The sequence below is a fragment of the Oncorhynchus gorbuscha genome, linkage group LG16 (assembly GCF_021184085.1).
Source record: "Oncorhynchus gorbuscha isolate QuinsamMale2020 ecotype Even-year linkage group LG16, OgorEven_v1.0, whole genome shotgun sequence".
Classification (NCBI taxonomy): domain Eukaryota; kingdom Metazoa; phylum Chordata; class Actinopteri; order Salmoniformes; family Salmonidae; genus Oncorhynchus; species Oncorhynchus gorbuscha.
Genome location: NC_060188.1, coordinates 13463410 through 13484208, shown reverse-complemented (window position 1 = coordinate 13484208; position 20799 = coordinate 13463410). Strand labels below are relative to the sequence as shown.

Here is a 20799-nt window from a genome sequence, read left to right as displayed (position 1 = left end):
CAGGGGAAAACGAGAAAAGGAAGACAGGGGAAAACGAGAAAAAAGAAGACAGGGGGAAACGAGAAAAAGAAGACAGGGGAAAACGAGAAAAGGAAGACAGGGGAAAACGAGAAAAAAGAAGACAGGGGAAAACGAGAAAAGAAAGACAGGGGAAAACGAGAAAAGGAATACAGGGGAAAACGAGAAAAGGAATACAGGGGAAAACGAGAAAAGGAAGACAGGGGAAAACGAGAAAAGGAAGACAGGGGAAAACGAGAAAAGGAAGACAGGGGAAAACGAGAAAAAAGAAGACAGGGGGAAACGAGAAAAAAGAAGACAGGGGAAAACGAGAAAAGAAAGACAGGGGAAAACGAGAAAAAGAAGACAGGGGAAAACGAGAAAAGGAAGACAGGGGAAAACGAGAAAAAAGAAGACGGGGGAAAACGAGAAAAAAGAAGACAGGGGAAAACGAGAAAAGGAAGACAGGCGAAAACGAGAAAAAAGAAGACAGGGGGAAAACGAGAAAAGGAAGACAGGGGGAAACGAGAAAAGGAAGACAGGGGGAAACGAGAAAAGGAATACAGGGGAAAATGAGAAAAGGAAGACAGGGGAAAACGAGAAAAAAGAAGACAGGGGAAAACGAGAAAAAAGAAAACAGGGGAAAATGAGAAAAGGAAGACAGGGGAAAACGAAAAAAAAGAGAAAAAAGAAGACAGGGGAAAAAAAAAAGACAGGGGAAACGAGAAAAAGAACACAGGAGAAAACGAGAAAAAACAAGACAGGGGGAAACGGAAAAACAAGACAGGGGAAAACGAGAAAAGGAAGACAGGGGAAAACGAGAAAAGGAAGACAGGGGGAAACGAGAAAAGGAAGCCAGGGGAAAACGAGAAAAACAAGACAGAGGAAAACAATAAAAGGAAGACGGGGAAACAAGAAAAGGAAGACAGGGGAAAACGAGAAAAACAAGACAGGGGAAAACAAGAAAAAACAAGACAGGGGAAAAAGAAGACAGGGGAAAAAGGAAAAAGAAGACGGGGGAAAACGAGAAAAAGAAGACAGGGGGAAAAGGAAAAAGAAGACGGGGAAAACGAGAAAAAGAAGAGAGTGGAAAACGAGAAAAAGAAGACAGGGGAAAAAGAAGACAGGGGAAAAAGGAAAAAGAAGACAGGGGAAAACGAGAAAAAGAAGACAGGGGGAAAAGGAAAAAGAAGACAGGGGAAAAAGAGAAAAAGAAGACAGGGGAAAACGAGAAAAGGAAGACAGGGGTAAAAGGAAAAAGAAGACAGGGAGGGGTAAAAGGAAAAAGAAGACAGGGGAAAACAAGAAGAGGAAGACAGGGGAAAACGAGAAAAGGAAGACAGGGGAAAACGAGAAAAAAAGAGACAGGGGAAAAAGAGAAAAAGAAGACAGGGGAAAACGAGAAAAGGAAGACAGGGGAAAACGAGAAAAAAGAAGACAGGAGAAAACGAGAAAAAACAAGACAGGGGAAAACGAGAAAAAGAAGACAGGGGAAAACGAGAAAAGGAAGATTGGGGAAAAAGAAGACAGGGGAAAACGTGAAAAGGAAGACAGGGGAAAACGAGAAAAAACAAGACAGGGGGAAACTGAAAAACAAGACAGGGGGAAACTGAAAAACAAGACAGGGGAAAACGAGAAAAGGAAGACTGGGGAAAACGAGAAAAAGAAGAGAGGGGAAAACGACAAAAGGAAGACAGGGGAAAAAGAGAAAAAGAAGACAGCGGAAAAAGAAGACAGGGGAAAACGAGAAAAAGAAGACAGGGGAAAAAGAGAAAAAGAAGACAGGGGAAAAAGGAAAAAGAAGACAGGGGAAAACGAGAAAAAAGAAGACAGGGGAAAAAGAAGACAGGGGAAAACGAGAAAAAGAATACAGGGGAAAATGAGAAAAAGAAGACAGGGGAAAATGAGAAAAGGAAGACAGGGGGAGACGAGAAAAGGAAGACAGGGGAAAACGAAAAACAAACAGAGGAAAATAATAAAAGGAAGACAGGGGAAAACGAAAAAAGAAGACAGGGGAAAACGAGAAAAAGAAGACAGGGGAAAATGAGAAAAAGAAGACAGGGGAAAAACGAGAAAAAGAAGACAGGGGAAAAAGAAGACAGGGGAAAAAGGAAAAAGAAGACAGGGGAAAAAGAAGACAGGGGAAAAATGAAAAAGAAGACAGGGGAAAAAGAGAAAAAGAAGTCAGGGGAAAACGAGAAAAGACGACAGGGGAAAACGAGAAAAGGAAGACAGGGGAAAACGAGAAAAAACAAGACAGGGGGAAACTGAAAAACAAGACAGGGGAAAACGAGAAAAAGAAGAGAGGGGAAAACGACAAAAGGAAGACAGGGGAAAAAGAAGACAGGGGAAAAAGAGAAAAAGAAGACAGGGGAAAAAGAGAAAAAGAAGACAGGGGGAAAAGGAAAAAGAAGACAGGGGAAAAAGAGAAAAAGAAGACAGGGGAAAACGAGAAAAGGAAGACAGGGGTAAAAGGAAAAAGAAGACAGGGGAAAACAAGAAGAGGAAGACAGGGGAAAACGAGAAAAGGAAGACAGGGGAAAACGAGAAAAAAGAGACAGGGGAAAAGAGAAAAAGAAGACAGGGGAAAACGAGAAAAGGAAGACAGGGGAAAACGAGAAAAAGAAGACAGGAGAAAACGAGAAAAAAACAAGACAGGGGAAAACGAGAAAAAGAAGACAGGGGAAAACGAAAAAGGAAGATTGGGGAAAAAGAAGACAGGGGAAAACGTGAAAAGGAAGACAGGGAAAACGAGAAAAAACAAGACAGGGGGAAACTGAAAAACAAGACAGGGGGAAACTGAAAAACAAGACAGGGGAAAACGAGAAAAGGAAGACTGGGGAAAACGAGAAAAGAAGAGAGGGGAAAACGACAAAAGGAAGACAGGGGAAAAAGAGAAAAAGAAGACAGCGGAAAAAGAAGACAGGGGAAAACGAGAAAAAGAAGACAGGGGAAAAAGAGAAAAAGAAGACAGGGGAAAAAGGAAAAAGAAGACAGGGGAAAACGAGAAAAAAGAAGACAGGGGAAAAAGAAGACAGGGGAAAACGAGAAAAAGAATACAGGGGAAAATGAGAAAAAGAAGACAGGGGAAAATGAGAAAAGGAAGACAGGGGGAGACGAGAAAAGGAAGACAGGGGAAAACGAGAAAAACAAACAGAGGAAAATAATAAAAGGAAGACAGGGGAAAACGAGAAAAAGAAGACAGGGGAAAACGAGAAAAAGAAGACAGGGGAAAATGAGAAAAAGAAGACAGGGGAAAAACGAGAAAAAGAAGACAGGGGAAAAAGAAGACAGGGGAAAAAGGAAAAAGAAGACAGGGGAAAAAGAAGACAGGGGAAAAATGAAAAAGAAGACAGGGGAAAAAGAGAAAAAGAAGTCAGGGGAAAACGAGAAAAAGACGACAGGGGAAAACGAGAAAAGGAAGACAGGGGAAAACGAGAAAAAACAAGACAGGGGGAAACTGAAAAACAAGACAGGGGAAAACGAGAAAAAGAAGAGAGGGGAAAACGACAAAAGGAAGACAGGGAAAAAGAAGACAGGGGAAAAAGAGAAAAAGAAGACAGGGGAAAAAGAGAAAAAGAAGACAGGGGAAAAAGGAAAAAGAAGACAGGGGAAAAAGGAAAAAGAAGACAGGGGAAAAAGGAAAAAGAAGACAGGGGAAAACGAGAAAAAGAAGACAGGGGAAAACGAGAAAAGGAAGACAGGGGAAAACGAGAAAAAGAAGACAGGGGAGAACGAGAAAAAGAAGACAGGGGAAAAACGAGAAAAAGAAGACAGGGGAAAAAGAAGACAGGGGAAAAAGGAAAAAGAAGACAGGGGAAAAAGAAGACAGGGGAAAAATGAAAAAGAAGACAGGGGAAAAAGAGAAAAATAAGTCAGGGGAAAACGAGAAAAAGACGACAGGGGAAAAAGACGACGGGAAAAACGAGAAAAAGAAGACAGGGGAAAAAACGAGAAAAAGAAGACAGGGGAAAACAGAAAAAGAAGACAGGGGAAAACGGAAAAAGAAGACAGGGGAAAACGAGAAAAAGAAGACAGGGGAAAACGAGAAAAAGAAGACAGGGGAAAACGAGAAAAAGAAGACAGGGGAAAAATAATACAGGGGAAAAAGGAAAAAGAAGACAGGGGAAAACGAGAAAAAGACGACAGGGGAAAAAGGAAAAAGAAGACAGGGGGAAAAGAGGACAGGGGAAAAAGACGACAGCGGGAAAGGAGGACAGGGGAAAAAGGAAAAAGAAGACAAGGGAAAAAGGAAAAAGAAGACAGGGGGAAAAGAGGACAGGGGAAAAAGACGACAGGGGGAAAAGAGGACAGGGGAAAAAGGAAAAAGAAGACAGGGGAAAAAGGAAAAAGAAGACAGGGGAAAAAGGAAAAAGAAGAAAGGGGAAAAAGGAAAAAGAAGACAGGGGAAAAAGGAAAAAGAAGACAGGGGAAAAAGGAAAAAGAAGACAGGGGAAAAAGGAAAAAGAAGACAGAGGGAAACGAGAAAAAGAAGACAGGGGAAAAAGAAAAAAGAAGACAGGGGGAAAAGAAAAAATAAGACAGGGGGAAAAGAAGACAGGGGAAAAAGGAAAAAGAAGACAGGAGAAAAAGGAAAAAGAAGATAGGGGAAAAAGGAAAAAGAAGACAGGGGGAAAGTTAGGGGTGATGTACAGATGGTACACAGCAGACCCATAGGAATTTGGATTTCTGGGATTGACTCTAGCTGAAAAGACAGCTTTTGGCACCAATATCCCACAATTATTTGCTTTCTCTCTAGAGTTCTCTCTTTCTAGTGTCCTTGTCTCACTCCCCCTACACAGCCAAGACACAATGTGATCATAAACTACCTCAAGGTGTCTCGACTGTACCGAGCCTCCATCTCTCTCATCCTCTCACTCGGCCTACTCCGATCTCATCCTCACAATCCTTCATCCATCTCTATCTCTCCATGTGATAACCCAGAACACCTAAGAATAGATGCCAGAAGCTCCATCATTAGTATGCAGCAATATGCAAATTGGCCTGATTCGTTAGTCTGTGTGTGTGTTTCACACCACCAGTTCGCTCTCTGTACCATGCACTTATTCTCACTCTGCAGCCCTCTCTCTCTATCAATCTGTCTCTCTCTCCACTCTCCCTCTCTCTCTTTCTCAGCAGTGGCGGCACACTCTGAGCAGACGCACTCAATGAACCCTGCTGGTGTTGAATCTATCACAGCGCTCTGTGCTGCTAGCCCTAATGTTGAATCTATCACAGCGCTCTGTGCTGCTAGCCCTAATGTTGAATCTATCACAGCGCTCTGTGCTGCTAGCCCTAATGTTGAATCTATCACAGCGCTCTGTGCTGCTAGCCCTAATGTTGAATCTATCACAGCGCTCTGTGCTGCTAGACGTAGTGTTGAATCTATCACAGCGCTCTGTGCTGCTAGCCCTAATGTTGAATCTATCACATCACTCTGTGCTGCTAGCCCTAATGTTGAATCTATCACAGCGCTCTGTGCTGCTAGCTCTAGTGTTGAATCTATCACAACACTCTGTGCTGCTAGCTCTAGTGTTGAATCTATCACAGTGCTCTGTGCTGCTAGCCCTAGTGTTGAATCTATCACAGCACTCTGTGCTGCTAGCCCTAGTGTTGAATCTATCACAATGCTCTGTGCTGCTAGCCCTAATGTTGAATCTATCACAACGCTCTGTGCTGCTAGCCCTAGTGTTGAATCTATCACAGCGCTCTGTGCTGCTAGCCCTAGTGTTGAATCTATCACAGCGCTCTGTGCTGCTAGTCCTAGTGTTGAATCTATCACAGCGCTCTGTGCTGCTAGCCCTAGTGTTGAATCTATCACAACGCTCTGTGCTGCTAGCCCTAGTGTTGAATCTATCACAGCGCTCTGTGCTGCTAGCTCTAGTGTTGAATCTATCACAACGCTCTGTGCTGCTAGCCCTAGTGTTGAATCTATCACAGCGCTCTGTGCTGCTAGTCCTAGTGTTGAATCTATCACAGCGCTCTGTGCTGCTAGCCCTAGTGTTAAATCTATCACAGCGCTCTGTGCTGCTAGCTCTAGTGTTGAATCTATCACAGCGCTCTATGCTGCTAGCTCTAGTGTTGAATCTATCACAACGCTCTGTGCTGCTAGCTCTGGTGTTGAATCTATCACAGCGCTCTGTGCTGCTAGCTCTAGTGTTGAATCTATCACAATGCTCTGTGCTGCTAGCTCTAGTGTTGAATCTATCACAGCGTTCTGTGCTGCTAGCCCTAGTGTTGAATCTATCACATCGCTCTGTGCTGCTAGTCCTAGTGTTGAATCTATCACATCGCTCTGTCCTGCTAGCCCTAGTGTTGAATCTATCACAGCGCTCTGTGCTGCTAGCTCTAGTGTTGAATCTATCACATCGCTCTGTGCTGCTAGTCCTAGTGTTGAATCTATCACATCGCTCTGTCCTGCTAGCCCTAGTGTTGAATCTATCACAACGCTCTGTGCTGCTAGCGCTAATGTTGAATCTATCACAGCACTCTGTGCTGCTAGCCCTAGTGTTGAATCTATCACAACGCTCTGTGCTGCTAGCCCTACTGTTGAATCTATCACAGCGCTCTGTGCTGCTAGTGTTGAATCTATCACAGCGCTCTGTGCTGCTAGCCCTAGTGTCGAATCTATCACAGCGCTCTGTGCTGCTAGCTCTAGTGTTGAATCTATCACAACGCTCTGTCCTGCTAGCTCGGGTGTTGAATCTATCACAGCGTTCTGTGCTGCTAGCCCTAGTGTTGAATCTATCACAGCGCTCTGTGCTGCTAGCCCTAATGTTGAATCTATCACAGCGCTCTGTGCTGCTAGCCCTAATGTTGAATCTATCACAGCGCTCTGTGCTGCTAGACGTAGTGTTGAATCTATCACAGCGCTCTGTGCTGCTAGCCCTAATGTTGAATCTATCACATCACTCTGTGCTGCAAGCCCTAATGTTGAATCTATCACAGCGCTCTGTGCTGCTAGCTCTAGTGTTGAATCTATCACAACACTCTGTGCTGCTAGCTCTAGTGTTGAATCTATCACAGTGCTCTGTGCTGCTAGCCCTAGTGTTGAATCTATCACAGCACTCTGTGCTGCTAGCCCTAGTGTTGAATCTATCACAATGCTCTGTGCTGCTAGCCCTAATGTTGAATCTATCACAACGCTCTGTGCTGCTAGCCCTAGTGTTGAATCTATCACAGCGCTCTGTGCTGCTAGCCCTAGTGTTGAATCTATCACAGCGCTCTGTGCTGCTAGCCCTAGTGTTGAATCTATCACAACGCTCTGTGCTGCTAGCCCTAGTGTTGAATCTATCACAGCGCTCTGTGCTGCTAGCTCTAGTGTTGAATCTATCACAACGCTCTGTGCTGCTAGCCCTAGTGTTGAATCTATCACAGCGCTCTGTGCTGCTAGTCCTAGTGTTGAATCTATCACAGCGCTCTGTGCTGCTAGCCCTAGTGTTGAATCTATCACAATGCTCTGTGCTGCTAGCTCTAGTGTTGAATCTATCACAGTGTTCTGTGCTGCTAGCCCTAGTGTTGAATCTATCACATCGCTCTGTGCTGCTAGTCCTAGTGTTGAATCTATCACATCGCTCTGTCCTGCTAGCCCTAGTGTTGAATCTATCACAACGCTCTGTGCTGCTAGCCCTACTGTTGAATCTAATGTTGAATCTATCACAGCACTCTGTGCTGCTAGCCCTAGTGTTGAATCTATCACAACGCTCTGTGCTGCTAGCCCTACTGTTGAATCTATCACAGCGCTCTGTGCTGCTAGTGTTGAATCTATCACAGCGCTCTGTGCTGCTAGCCCTAGTGTCGAATCTATCACAGCGCTCTGTGCTGCTAGCTCTAGTGTTGAATCTATCACAACGCTCTGTCCTGCTAGCTCGGGTGTTGAATCTATCACAGCGCTCTGTGGTGCTAGCCCTAGTGTTGAATCTATCACAGTGCTCTGTGCTGCTAGCCCTACTGTTGAATCTATCACAGCGCTCTGTGCTGCTAGTGTTGAATCTATCACAGCGCTCTGTGCTGCTAGCTCTAGTGTTGAATCTATCACAGTGCTCTGTGCTGCTAGCCCTACTGTTGAATCTATCACAGCGCTCTGTGCTGCTAGTGTTGAATCTATCACAGCGCTCTGTGCTGCTAGCTCTAGTGTTGAATCTATCACAGCGCTCTGTCCTGCTAGCGCTAGTGTTGAATCTATCACAGCGCTCTGTGCTGCTAGCTCTAGTGTTGAATCTATCACAGTGCTCTGTGCTGCTAGCCCTAGTGTTGAATCTATCACAGCGCTCTGTGCTGCTAGTGTTGAATCTATCACAGCGCTCTGTGCTGCTAGTGTTGAATCTATCACAGCGCTCTGTCCTGCTAGTGTTGAATCTATCACAGCGCTCTGTGCTGCTAGTGTTGAATCTATCACAGCGCTCTGTGCTGCTAGTGTTGAATCTATCACAGCGCTCTGTGCTGCTAGTGTTGAATCTATCACATCGCTCTGTCCTGCTAGCTCTAGTGTTGAATCTATCACAGCGCTCTGTGCTGCTAGCCCTAGTGTCGAATCTATCACAGCGCTCTGTGCTGCTAGTGTTGAATCTATCACAGCGCTCTGTGCTGCTAGTGTTGAATCTATCACAGCACTCTGTGCTGCTAGCCCTAGTGTCGAATCTATCACAGCGCTCTGTGCTGCTAGCCCTAGTGTCGAATCTATCACAGCGCTCTGTGCTGCTAGCCCTACTGTTGAATCTATCACAGCGCTCTGTGCTGCTAGCCCTAGTGTTGAATCTATCACAGCACTCTGTGCTGCTCGCATCATGTGTGTATGTGTGTATGTGTGTGTCCGTAGATGTGTGCACCATATTGATCTCCCTCTCAGTGAGGTAATATGGCCCTTTAATGTCCAGTCATTCTCAGTAAAAACACATTGTCCTATCACATCTGTTATTGCTTTCAATAGTTCAGAGAACATATGGGTTCTAACAAAATAAACCGCATCACTCATCTTAGGCATCCAGGGAGACTGCCTGTCTGAAATCCAAGATGGAGTCCTTTTCGCATGTTCAGTGGCATCAGTCACACTAGAATGATTACTCCACGGGCATAAGGATGTGGGCTAATATTGGCCTGGGTATTATAGAGGTCTTTACTCAATCGAATGGAACCTCCAATAATATGTAACAGTCTGTCATGAAGTCTAAGTCATGATTCAGCCACAGCCCTGCTCAGTATGCACCAGAAATGATCCGTAGGAGCAGGAACAACCACATACCAACAAGAACAGACGGAACAGCTTAGTACAGATGGAACAACTCCGTAAAAACTGAACAGCTCATTGGTGAGTCCAGTAGATAGCAGGATAGCTCAGTATGGATAAGAGAAGCAACATAAAACCAGAACCATGTTAAAGTCTGAGCGTAAAAAACTGAACAGCTCATTGGTGAGTCCAGTAGATAGCAGGATAACTCAGTATGGATAAGAGAAGCAACATAAAACCAGAACCATGTTAAAGTCTGAGCATAAAAAACTGAAATATAACATTTACATAAGTATTCAGACCCTTTAACCAGTACTTTGTTGAAGTACCTTTGGCAGCGATTACAGCCTTGAGTCTTCTTGGGTATGATGCTACAAGCTTGGCACACCTGTATTTGGGGAGTTTCTCCCATTCTTCTCTGCAGATCCTCTCAAGTTCTGTCAGGTTGGATGGGAAGTGTCGCTGCACAGCTATTTTCAGGTCTCTCCAGAGATGTTCGATCAGGTTCAGGTCCGGGCTCTGGCTGGGCCACTCAAGGACATTCAGAGACTTGTCCCGAAGCCACTCCTGCGTAGTCTTGGCTGTGTGCTTAGGGTCATTGTCCTGTTGGAAGGTGAACCTTTTCCCCAGTCTGAGGTCCTGAGCGCTCTGGAGCAGGTTTTCTGTAATTTGCTCTGTTCATCTGTCCCTTAATCCTGACTAGTCTCCCAGTCCATGTCACTGAAAAACATCCCCACAGCATGATGCTGCAACCACCATACTTTACCGTAGGGATGTTGCCAGGTTTCCTCCAGACGTGACACTTGGCATTCAAGCCAAATAGTTCAATCTTGGTTTCATCAGACCAGAGAATCTTGTTTCTCGTGGTCTGAGAGTCCTTTAGGTGCCTTTTGGCAAACTCCAAGCGGGCTGTCATGTGCCTTTTACTGAGGAGTGGCTTCCGTCTGGCCACTCTACCATAAAGGTCTGATTGGTGGTGCTGCAGAGATGGTTGTCCTTCTGGAAGGTCCTCCCTTCTCCACAGAAGAACTCTTGAGCTCTGTCAAGAGTGACCATCAGATTCATGAGGCCCTTCTCCCACGATTGGTCAGTTTGGCCGGGCGGCCAGCTCTAGGAAGAGTCTTGATGGTTCCAAACTTCTTCCATTTAATAATGATGGAGGCCACTGTCAACTGTGGGACTTATATAGACAGGTGTGTGCCATTCCAAATCATGTCCAATCAATTAAATTTACCACAGGTGGACTCAAATCAAGTTGTAGAAACACCTCAAGGATGATCAATGGAAACAGGATGCACCTGAGCCCAAACAAACAGGATGGAGTCTCATAGCAAAGGGTCTGAATACTTACGTAAATAAGGTATTTCAGTTTATTTTTTTATCCTAAAAACCTGTTTTCACTTTGTCATTATGGGATATTGTGTGTAGATTGATGAGGGAAATATTTAATTTAATACATTTTAGAATAAGGCTGTAAAGTAAAATAAATGTGAAAAAAGTCAAGGGGTCTGAATACTTTCCGAATGCACAGTATACACTCACTCTTTTTCACACTCACAATGTGTTTGCAGCGAGGCAACAGGGAGGTCTCTATAGATTCTTTGTCCAGATCTCACAGTTAGTAAGTAAACACACATACAACACACACTCATGCACACAGAAACACACACACACAGGCAGCCACATATGCAGCAAGTGCACGCACAAACACGGACACACGAATGTACACACACACAGACACACACCCCCCTCCCCGTGTGTACCTGTGGTAGGGCGATAGACAGCTGTCTTGAGAGGGAGTCCTTCTCATGGCCCAGGTCTCGGAGTCGAAGCTGGGCTGTCCCCAGACTGTCCTGGGTCTCCCTCAGGCTGTCCAGCAGCCTCTCCCTCTCCGTCAGCATGTTCACCATCAGAGATTCCAGATTCCCGGTGCTGCCCCCCCTCGTCACCTCCTCCCCGGGGCTCCCCTCTGCCCCCGTACCCACCCCCCATACCGCCTCCCATTCCCCCGCCACTCCCTCCTGGAGAGGAAGGCCCTCCCCCACTCCCGCCACGCCCATCCTCAGAGATGGTGGGCATCACCTCGCACATCATCTTGAGGCCGGAGAGTGTGTGGGGTGTTAGCTGAAAGTTAGTGGGTGTCGGTGGAGAGTGTGGGATTGTTCTGGGAAAATTTGCTTCAAGGAGCCCACAGAATATTTTTTCAAGTGCTTGTATGAGGTAAGGTGTGAAGGGCACTCTATTCTCTTTTGTCTCTCTCTATTTATCTCTGCCTAGCTTCGGCCTTTGGTCTCTCTCTATTTCTCTCTGCCTAGCTTTGGCCCTTGGTCTCTCTCTATTTATCTCTGCCGAGCTTTGGCCCTTGGTCTCTCTCTTATGTTTGTGTCCTTGTCCTTTTCTCCTATTACTATGTGAGAGAGGTTGGTTGACAGGCAAGCAGAATGGTGGCACTCTGTTACCCTTCTCTCTCCTCTGTACCTCACCTCCCTATGAATAAGAGTTCACAGTCATCACTAACAAGCCTGTGTTTGGTTGGTTAACGGCTTGTCACTCTGTACCTTGCTACTTCCTCATCTCTACTTCCTGGCTTCACCGAATTAGCTCCTTTGGATGTATTGCTACAATAGGAATAGCTCTGCTGTGTCTAGCAAACACCTGATTGGCTCTCTGCTTGTGGTGATAATAACTGATTGGTTGTCTCGGTGAGTCTGGCTGAGTGACAGGGCCCATGTAATTGTGAGATACCTTTGGGGTACGGTGTGTGTCTTTGGGTGGGGTGCAGTTAGGATTCCAAAGGCAAGGTCTAGAGTGGTAGGACGAGATAGGAGGAGTTCATGGGGGTGAAAGAGTTTAGGGAAGGGGCAAGAGGGAGGGCAGGTGTAGTGGAGGGCCTTGGACACCCTAGGGTGGTCTTCAGACAGATGAGAGAAGCAGCTGGAAAATAGAGAACAAGATGATCGTAAACAGGGGAAAAGAAGAGAGAAACAGGGGACAATAATAGAGAAACAGGGTAAAGGAAGAGAGAAACAGGGGACAATAATAGAGAAACAGGGTAAAGGAAGAGAGAAACAGGGGACAATAATAGAGAAACAGGGTAAAGGAAGAGAGAAACAGGGGACAATAATAGAGAAACAGGGTAAAGGAAGAGAGAAACAGGGGACAATAATAGAGAAACAGGGTAAAGGAAGAGAGAAACAGGGGACAATAATAGAGAAACAGGGTAAAGGAAGAGAGAAACAGGGTAAAGGAAGAGAGAAACAGGGGACAATAATAGAGAAACAGGGTAAAGGAAGAGAGAAACAGGGGACAATAATAGAGAAACAGGGTAAAGGAAGAGAGAAACAGGGTAAAGGAAGAGAGAAACAGGGGACAATAATAGAGAAACAGGGTAAAGGAAGAGAGAAACAGGGGACAATAATAGAGAAACAGGGTAAAGGAAGATAGAAACAGGGTAAAGGAAGAGAGAAACAGGGTAAAGGAAGAGAGAAACAGGGTAAAGGAAGAGAGAAACAGTGGAAAGGAAGAGAAAAACAGGATAAAGGAAGAGAGAAACAGGGTAAAGGAAGAGAGAAACAGGGTAAAGAAAGAGAGAAACAGGGGAAAGGAAGAGAGAAACAGGGTAAAGGAAGAGAGAAACAGGGGAAAGAAAGAGAGAAACAGGGGAAAGGAAGAGAGAAACAAGGGAAAGGAAGAGAGAAACAGGGTAAAGGAAGAGAGAAACAGGGGAAAGGAAGAGAGAAACAGGGGAAAAGAAGAGAGAAACAGGGTAAAGGAAGAGAGAAACAGGGGAAAGAAAGAGAGAAACAGGGTAAAGGAAGAGAGAAACAGGGTAAAGGAAGAGAGAAACAGGGTAAAGAAAGAGAGAAACAGGGGAAAGGAAGAGAGAAACAGGGTAAAGGAAGAGAGAAACAGGGGAAAGAAAGAGAGAAACAGGGGAAAGGAAGAGAGAAACAAGGGAAAGGAAGAGAGAAACAGGGTAAAGGAAGAGAGAAACAGGGGAAAGGAAGAGAGAAACAGGGGAAAAGAAGAGAGAAACAGGGTAAAGGAAGAGAGAAACAGGGGAAAGAAAGAGAGAAACAGGGTAAAGGAAGAGAGAAACAGGGTAAAGGAAGAGAGAAACAGGGGACAATAATAGAGAAACTGGAAAGGAAGAGAGAAACAGGGTAAAGGAAGAGAGAAACAGGGTAAAGGAAGAGAGAAACAGGGTAAAGGAAGAGAGAAACAGGGGAAAGGAAGAGAGAAACAGGGGAAAGGAAGAGAGAAACAGGGGAAAAGAAGAGAGAAACAGGGGAAAGGAAGAGAGAAACAGGGGAAAGGAAGAGAGAAACAGGGGAAAGGAAGAGAGAAACAGGGGAAAGGAAGAGAGAAACAGGGGAAAGGAAGAGAGAAACAGGGGAAAGGAAGAGAGAAACAGGGGAAAAGAAGAGAGAAACAGGGGAAAGGAAGAGAGAAAAAGGGTAAAGGAAGAGAGAAATTAGTGTTTTTCCATTAAACGCTCAAGGCTCTCAATCAACTTATATAATTGTAATTGACAAGTTGAAAGAGCCTCATCCTTGGATCTAATAATTAGAGGTTGACAGATTAATCGGAATGGCCGATTAATTCATAACAATTGAAAATCTGTATTTTTTTTACACCTTTATTTAATCTTTATTTAACTCGGCAAGTCAGTTAAGAACACATTCTTATTTACAATGACGGCCTAGGAACAGTGGGTTAACTGCCTCGTTCAGGGGCAGAACGACAGATTTTCATCTTGTCAGCTCGGGGGATTCAATCTTGCAAACTTACAGTTAACTAGTCCAACGCTCTAACCACCTGCCTCTCATTGCACTCCACGAGGAGACTGCTTGTTATGCGAATGCAGTAAGCCAAGATAAGTTGCTAGCTAGCATTAAACTTATCTTATAAAACAATCAATCAATCAATCAATCATAATCACTAGTTAACTACACATGGTTAATGATATTACTAGTTTATCTAGCGTGTCCTGCGTTGCATATAATCGATGCGGTGCGTATCGTTGCTCCAATGTGTACCTAACCATGAACATCAATGTCTTTCTTAAAATCAATACACAGAATATTTTTTAAACCTGCATATTTAGCTAAAAGAAATCCAGGTTAGCAGGCAATATTAACCAGGTGAAATTGTGTCACTTCTCTTACGTTCATTGCACGTAGAGTCAGGGTATATACAACAGTTTGGGTCAACTAATTTGCCAGAAATTTACATAATTATGACATAACATTGAAGGTTGTGCAATGTAACAGGAATATTTAGACTAATGGATGCCTCTCCTTAGATAAAATACGGAACGGTTCCGTATTTCACTGAAAGAAAGAACGTTTTGTTTTTGAGATGATCGTTTCCGGATTCGACCATATTAATGACCTGTGGCCTGTATTTCTGTATGTTATTATGTTATAATTAAGTCTATGATTTGATAGAGCAGTCTGACTGAGCGATGGTAGACACCAGCAGGCTCGTAAGCATTCATTCAAACAGCACTTTCGTGCGTTTTGCCAGCAGCTCTTCGTTGTGCGTCAAGCATTGCGCTGTTTATGACTTCAAGCCTATTAACTCCCGCGGTTAGGCTGGTGTAACCGATGTGAAATGGCTTGCTAGTTAGCGGGGTGCGCGCTAATAGTATTTCAAACATCACACGCTCTGAGACTTGGAATGGTTGTTCCCCTTGCTCTGCATGGGTAACACTGCTTCGAGGGTGGCTGTTGTTGTTGTGTTCCTGGTTCAAGCCCAGGGAGGAGCGAGGAGAGGGACGGAAGCTATACTGTTACACTGGCAATACTAAAGTGCCTATAAGAACATCCAATAGTCAAAGGTATATGAAATACAAATGGTATATATTTTTTTATTTTTTATTTCACCTTTATTTAACCAGGTAGGCTAGTTGAGAACAGGTTCTCATTTGCAACTGCGACCTGGCCAAGATAAAGCATAGCAGTGTGAGAGAAATAGTCCTATAATTCCTATAATAACTGCAACCTAAGACTTCTTACCTGGGAAAATTGAAGACTCATGTTAAAAGGAACCACCAGCTTTCATATGTTCTCATGTTCTGAGCAAGGAACTTAAACATTAGCTTTCTAACATGGCACATATTGCACTTTTACTTTCTTCTCCAACACTTTGTTTTTGCATTATTTAAACCAAATTGAACATGTTTCATTATTTATTTGAGGCTTAATTGATTTTATTGATGTATTATATTAAGTTAAAATAAGTGTTCATTCAGTATTGTTGTAATTGTCATTATTACAAATACATTTTAAAAATTGGCCGATTAATCGGTATCGGCTTTTTTTGGGGTCCTCCAATAATCGGTATCGGTATTGAAAAATCATAATCGGTCGACCTCTACTAATAATGCAACAGGTTTTAGAGAACAGTTTGCTAGTAACCAACATCATAAAGACAATCCAGGCCGGAAGAGGAGGAAGTGGAGAACCCCTTTTCTGAGATGTGGGTGGACCAGGTGAGATGATTGGCTGGCCAGCACAGACACAAAACCAGATGATAATGACTAAATCAAATCTGTCATAGCCAGTTGGAAGCAGCTGTTTCCAGAGCAGACAAGACAATTAAGACACCTTCAGTAACCTATGTATTGCACAATGAAAGCATTTGACTTGATGAGAAAAAAAATCCTCCACACGCATGTCTAATCAACCTCTCTCTCATCTCTCTCTCACACACACACTTCACACATTCATTGGACATCAAACACACGCACATCTATCTCTGTTCCACCACAACGACTTATCAGGAGAATACATAGTTGGAGCCTATTGCATTACTTCTGTCCAGCATCCACGGCAACCTACTCCGTTGCACACGTCTGTCTGAAGCTATGTATCCATCGGTCTCTGCTCTTATCTGTCCATACAGCCGATTAGTCATAATGCTAATCATGGATGCGCGTTATACACGGAAATGAGAGTCATGGAGGGTTACGCTGTAGCCTTAGCCTGGCCATCTCGTTCAGTAGGGGGATCATGGGTAAAAATAAACGAGCCGGATGTATCCCTTAATAGTGTACAGAGATAGACAGACAGACATGTATTTATGCGGGGCAGTCTCATAACGTATTTGAATTTAAATTGTCATCATTGTAATTATGGACTAGGAGTAGTCTGTAGAAGGGAATATATCTCTGTATCATAATAACCTCTGTCTCACATTGTCATGTATGTTACAATCTGAAAATATATTTAGCGAGAAGGGTCTATGATAGGCCTAATAAATTAAAACCACAGTCACAACAGAAAAGCGACGTGAATCAAATAAAACAGAAGATGTAATGTTGCCTATAGCCTCTTCCCGTCCGATTTCCTTCCAATGGCCTCTATGCAAATTATTCTGCAAACGAAATAAAGGCTATACGCACAATAGAAAGATTATGCATTATTCTATACTTAAATGCCCCAATTATATTGTAGGCAATGAAGCATCCCGTTACACCCAATGTTAGGCGTTTACACCCCACCGCCTCACCGCCTCGCCCCCTCTCCATCCTCAAAAACAGCTGGCAGATCATGCACAACTCCATCTCACAACATTAATTAAATGTCAGATACCAATGTTGTATTCATAATCTTATCTCACCCTTGTCATCGTCGAATGCAAAAAAATACATAATTCCCATTTACCCCATCCGGGCATCTCGCGGTTAAAAGTCGTATCGCCGTGAAAACCCAGTTTCCAGCAAGCAACCCCCTCCCCTCTCCCTTCTCACACATGTAAACGATGGCACTGGGCGCGAGCGACGTTACACCTCACTATAGACAACCCCCACCCCTCTCCCTTCTCACACATGTAAACGATGGCACTGGGCGCGAGCGACGTTACACCTCACCATAGACAACCCCCGTCGTTCTCTCTCGTCTTTATCTCTCTCATTCTCTCCATCCCTCCCTCCCTCTCTCAGATAAAAAGGTGCTGGGTCTTAAAGAAACAAACTCGCAGCTCTCACGCGCCCGCTCACGCACGTGGGGCTATACAATTAATTGATCATGCATGGGAGCGCGCGCACACACACTCATGAGGGCACAGTCGTGATTTCATTTTTCATTGACAAACATTAAAATTACACTCACATTCAATGTTAGACCCAATATGTATGGAAATCAGAGGACTAATAACTTCTACAGCCTCATATTGTAGGCTACAGTGAAACATTCTCCCCCTCTGGTGTCTAGTATGAGAACTGCGTCATTCACAGCTCAAAACTCACCTATTGCTCACACTGGCATTTTGACCGTGACCCCCCATAATAAACTATGTATATCACAAATATTCATTTTTGTCTTCAACATATTTCACCATTTAATGTTTTGTTGTGCAGAGTTTGGTCGTGAAATGTTGAGGCCTAAATATGGTTTATGATAAAATAATGTGTTATTTTCCGATATTTCTAAATTCAACTGTGTATATCATGGATTCTGAACGTATTTCTACAGAAATGCAAATCGTCTATAAATGTCAAAACCAAATTACCCGCTAGTCATCTCCACCTCTGTATTCTTCTCATGGTCGGACGCACAGACAGATGTGCAGTTGACACCAATCACAACAGGGCATCGGTTACACTTCAACCAACCGAAGGCAAGAGAAGGCGTTTCCTGGAACTGGCAGGGCCAATAGAAAAACATTGAAATTGGTTTCAGCTCAATTGGTTGGGGCGGTAAGAAGGGTCCCGGAAGGGGTGACGTAATTTTCTCTTAGAGGATGATGTCATTGTAATGCACAGAGAGAGCATTCAAATAGGCAATAATCTTTCCTTTGGTAGAATGAATGTGTCAATAGTCTGAGTAAGTCTGCAGGTCCCACTTCAGATAAGTACAGATGTGATGTCAAGAACAATAATTGTCAGACAGAAAAGTGTGTCCATTGCATAGTTTATCATATAAAACATGCACACGCACACCCCTCTCTCTCCCTCTCTCCTTCCAGGTCAGACTAAGGTCAGGGTCAGACCAGAGGTGGCAGCAGTCTGACCTCATAGAGAGCCAAACAGATTATCAGTCCCTGTCTCCCATGATGCCCTTTCTCTTCTTTCCTTAAAATACATTCGTAATCCAACACTTTGGCCAAAGGCCTTATTGAAAAGATACTTGATCTGCCCATTTTCAACATTTAAATCCCTCGTCCAACTCATGCCAAATCACAAATACTGTTATTATTCCAGAGACTTGCTCTCTGAGATTCCACAGTGTCCAGATAGTGACAATGGATAGGACACATATGACATAACAGGTTTCAGCAACTCTCTCTTCTATACCTAGCTGTTGCAGGGAGAGGACTGGCTGAAACTGATGCTACCTCTCAGAAGACACCAGACCAGATGGGAAGTTCACCCACACACTGTGAATTGGAAAATGTATGTGCTTTTTAAACTACATTTATCTGAATAAGGTCTATTAGTGAAAGCTCAGCACAATGTCTAACAGCCCATCTGCAGGATTAAAGTGAAGAACTGGACAGAATTACACTGTATTGATCTGTAGGCATATTGGTTTGCTAAACAGTCCAAAGGTATGGGTGTTTTTCTACAAAGCTCTCAATGGGAGAGTGAGGCTAATGACCGAAAGAACTCTGTGTCCATATCTTTCTACATTTGTGCTTGTTTCTGCACTGACTCAATGTCTCCCTCTGCAGGTAAATATGGATACTGCACCATGGCCTAATTACAAAAAAATACACAAAAAAAACATGCACCAAATACAACATGTGTAGACTTTACAGTGAAATGCTTACTTACAAGCCCTTAACCAGTTTTAAGAAAATACTTTAAAAAAAATAAAACGATAAGAATAACAAATAATTGAAGAGCCACAGTAAATAACAGCAGCTAGGCTATATGCAAGGGGGTACCGGTACAGAGTCAATGTGCGGGGCACCAGTGTCGAGATAATTGAGTTAATATGTACATTTAGGTAGATTTATTAAAGTGACTATGCATAAATAATAACAGAGAGTAGCAGCAGCGTATAAGAAGGGGGGCAATGCAATTAGTCTGGGTAGCCATTTGATTAGATGTTCAGGAGTCTTATGGCTTGGAGGTAGAAGCTGTTTAGAAGCCTCTTGGACCTAGTACCGGTGCCCTGGTACCACTTGTCGTGAGAGAGAGAACAGTCTATGACTAGGGTGGCTGGAGTCTTTGACAATTTTTAGGGCCTTCCTGACATCACTTGGTATAGAGGTCCTGGATGGCAAGAAGCTTGGCTTCGGTGATGTACTGGTCTGAACGCACTACCCTCTGTAGTGCCTTGCGGTCGGAGGCCGAGCAGTTGTCATACCAGGCAGTGATGCAACCCGTCAGGATTCTCTCGATGGTGTAGCTGTAAAATCTTTTGAAGATCTGAGGAACCATGCCAAATCTTTTCAGTCTCCTGAGGGGGAATAGGTTTTTTCGTGCACTCTTCACGGCTGTCTTGGTGTGCTTTGACCATGTTAGTTTGTTGGTGATGTGAACGCCAAGGAACCTGAAGCTCTCAATCTGCTCCACGACAGCCCCGTCGATGAGAATGGGGGGCGTGCTCGGTCCTCCTTTTCCTGTAGTCCACAATCATCTCCTTTGTCTTGATCAAGTCGAGGGAGAGGTTGTTGTTCTGGCACCACAGTCAGGTCTCTGACCTCCTCCCTATAGTCTGTCTCATCGTTGTCTGTGATCAGGCCTACCACTGTTGTGTCATCAGCAAACTTAATGATGGTGTTGGAGTCGTGCCTGGCCATGCAGTCAAGAGTGAACAGGGAGTACAGGAGGGGACTGAGCACAGACCCCTGAGGGGCCCCAGTGTTGAGGATCAGTGTGACGGATGTGTTGTTACCTACCCTCACCACCTGGGGTCAGTCCGTCAGGAAGTCCAGGATCCATTTGCAAAGGAAGGTGTTTAGTCCCAGAGTCCTTAGCTTAGTGATGAGCTTTGAGGGCACTATGGTGTTGAACGCTGAGCTGTAATCAATGAATAGTATTCTCACGTAGGTGTTCCTTTTGTCCAGGTGGGAAAAGGCAGTGTGGAGCGCAATAGTGATTGCATCATCTGTGGATCTGTTGGGGAGGTATGCAAATTGGAGTGGGTCTAGGGTTTCTGGGATAATGGTGTTGATGTGAGCCATGACCAGCCTTTTAAAGCATTTCATGGCTACAGACGTGAGTGCTACAGGTCAGTAGTCATTTAGGCAGGTTACCTTAGTGTTCTTGGGCACAGGGACTTTGGTGGTCTGCTTGAAACATGTTGTTATTACAGACTCAGACAGAGAGAGGTTGAAAATGTGAGTCTCTCTGATCTGGAGATGGTGGTGAAGAAGACGTGTCAGCAGCATCAGCACTATATCTAATACTAGGATCATTCCATAATGGTATCATTTCCTATTATTATCTGGTGATTCCTTCAGGTTCCAGTGGGGTTCATTGGGGGTTCCAAAGGTCACAGGCAGAGACAGTCAGTTGTTCTATCCAGAGAATTAACATGAGAACAGAGGGGGTGATGTGCCTCAGGCTATGGACACATAAGAACAAGGTAACACAGGTCACTTCCATAACCAACTCATGA

General features: G+C 44.2%; 1 pseudogene; it reads right to left on the bottom strand.

The window, feature by feature from the left end:
- LOC124000197 overlaps positions 1 to 17008 on the bottom strand; it is a 69971-nt pseudogene extending 52963 nt beyond the window's left edge.
- Between the last annotated feature and the right edge of the window lie 3791 nt (positions 17009 to 20799).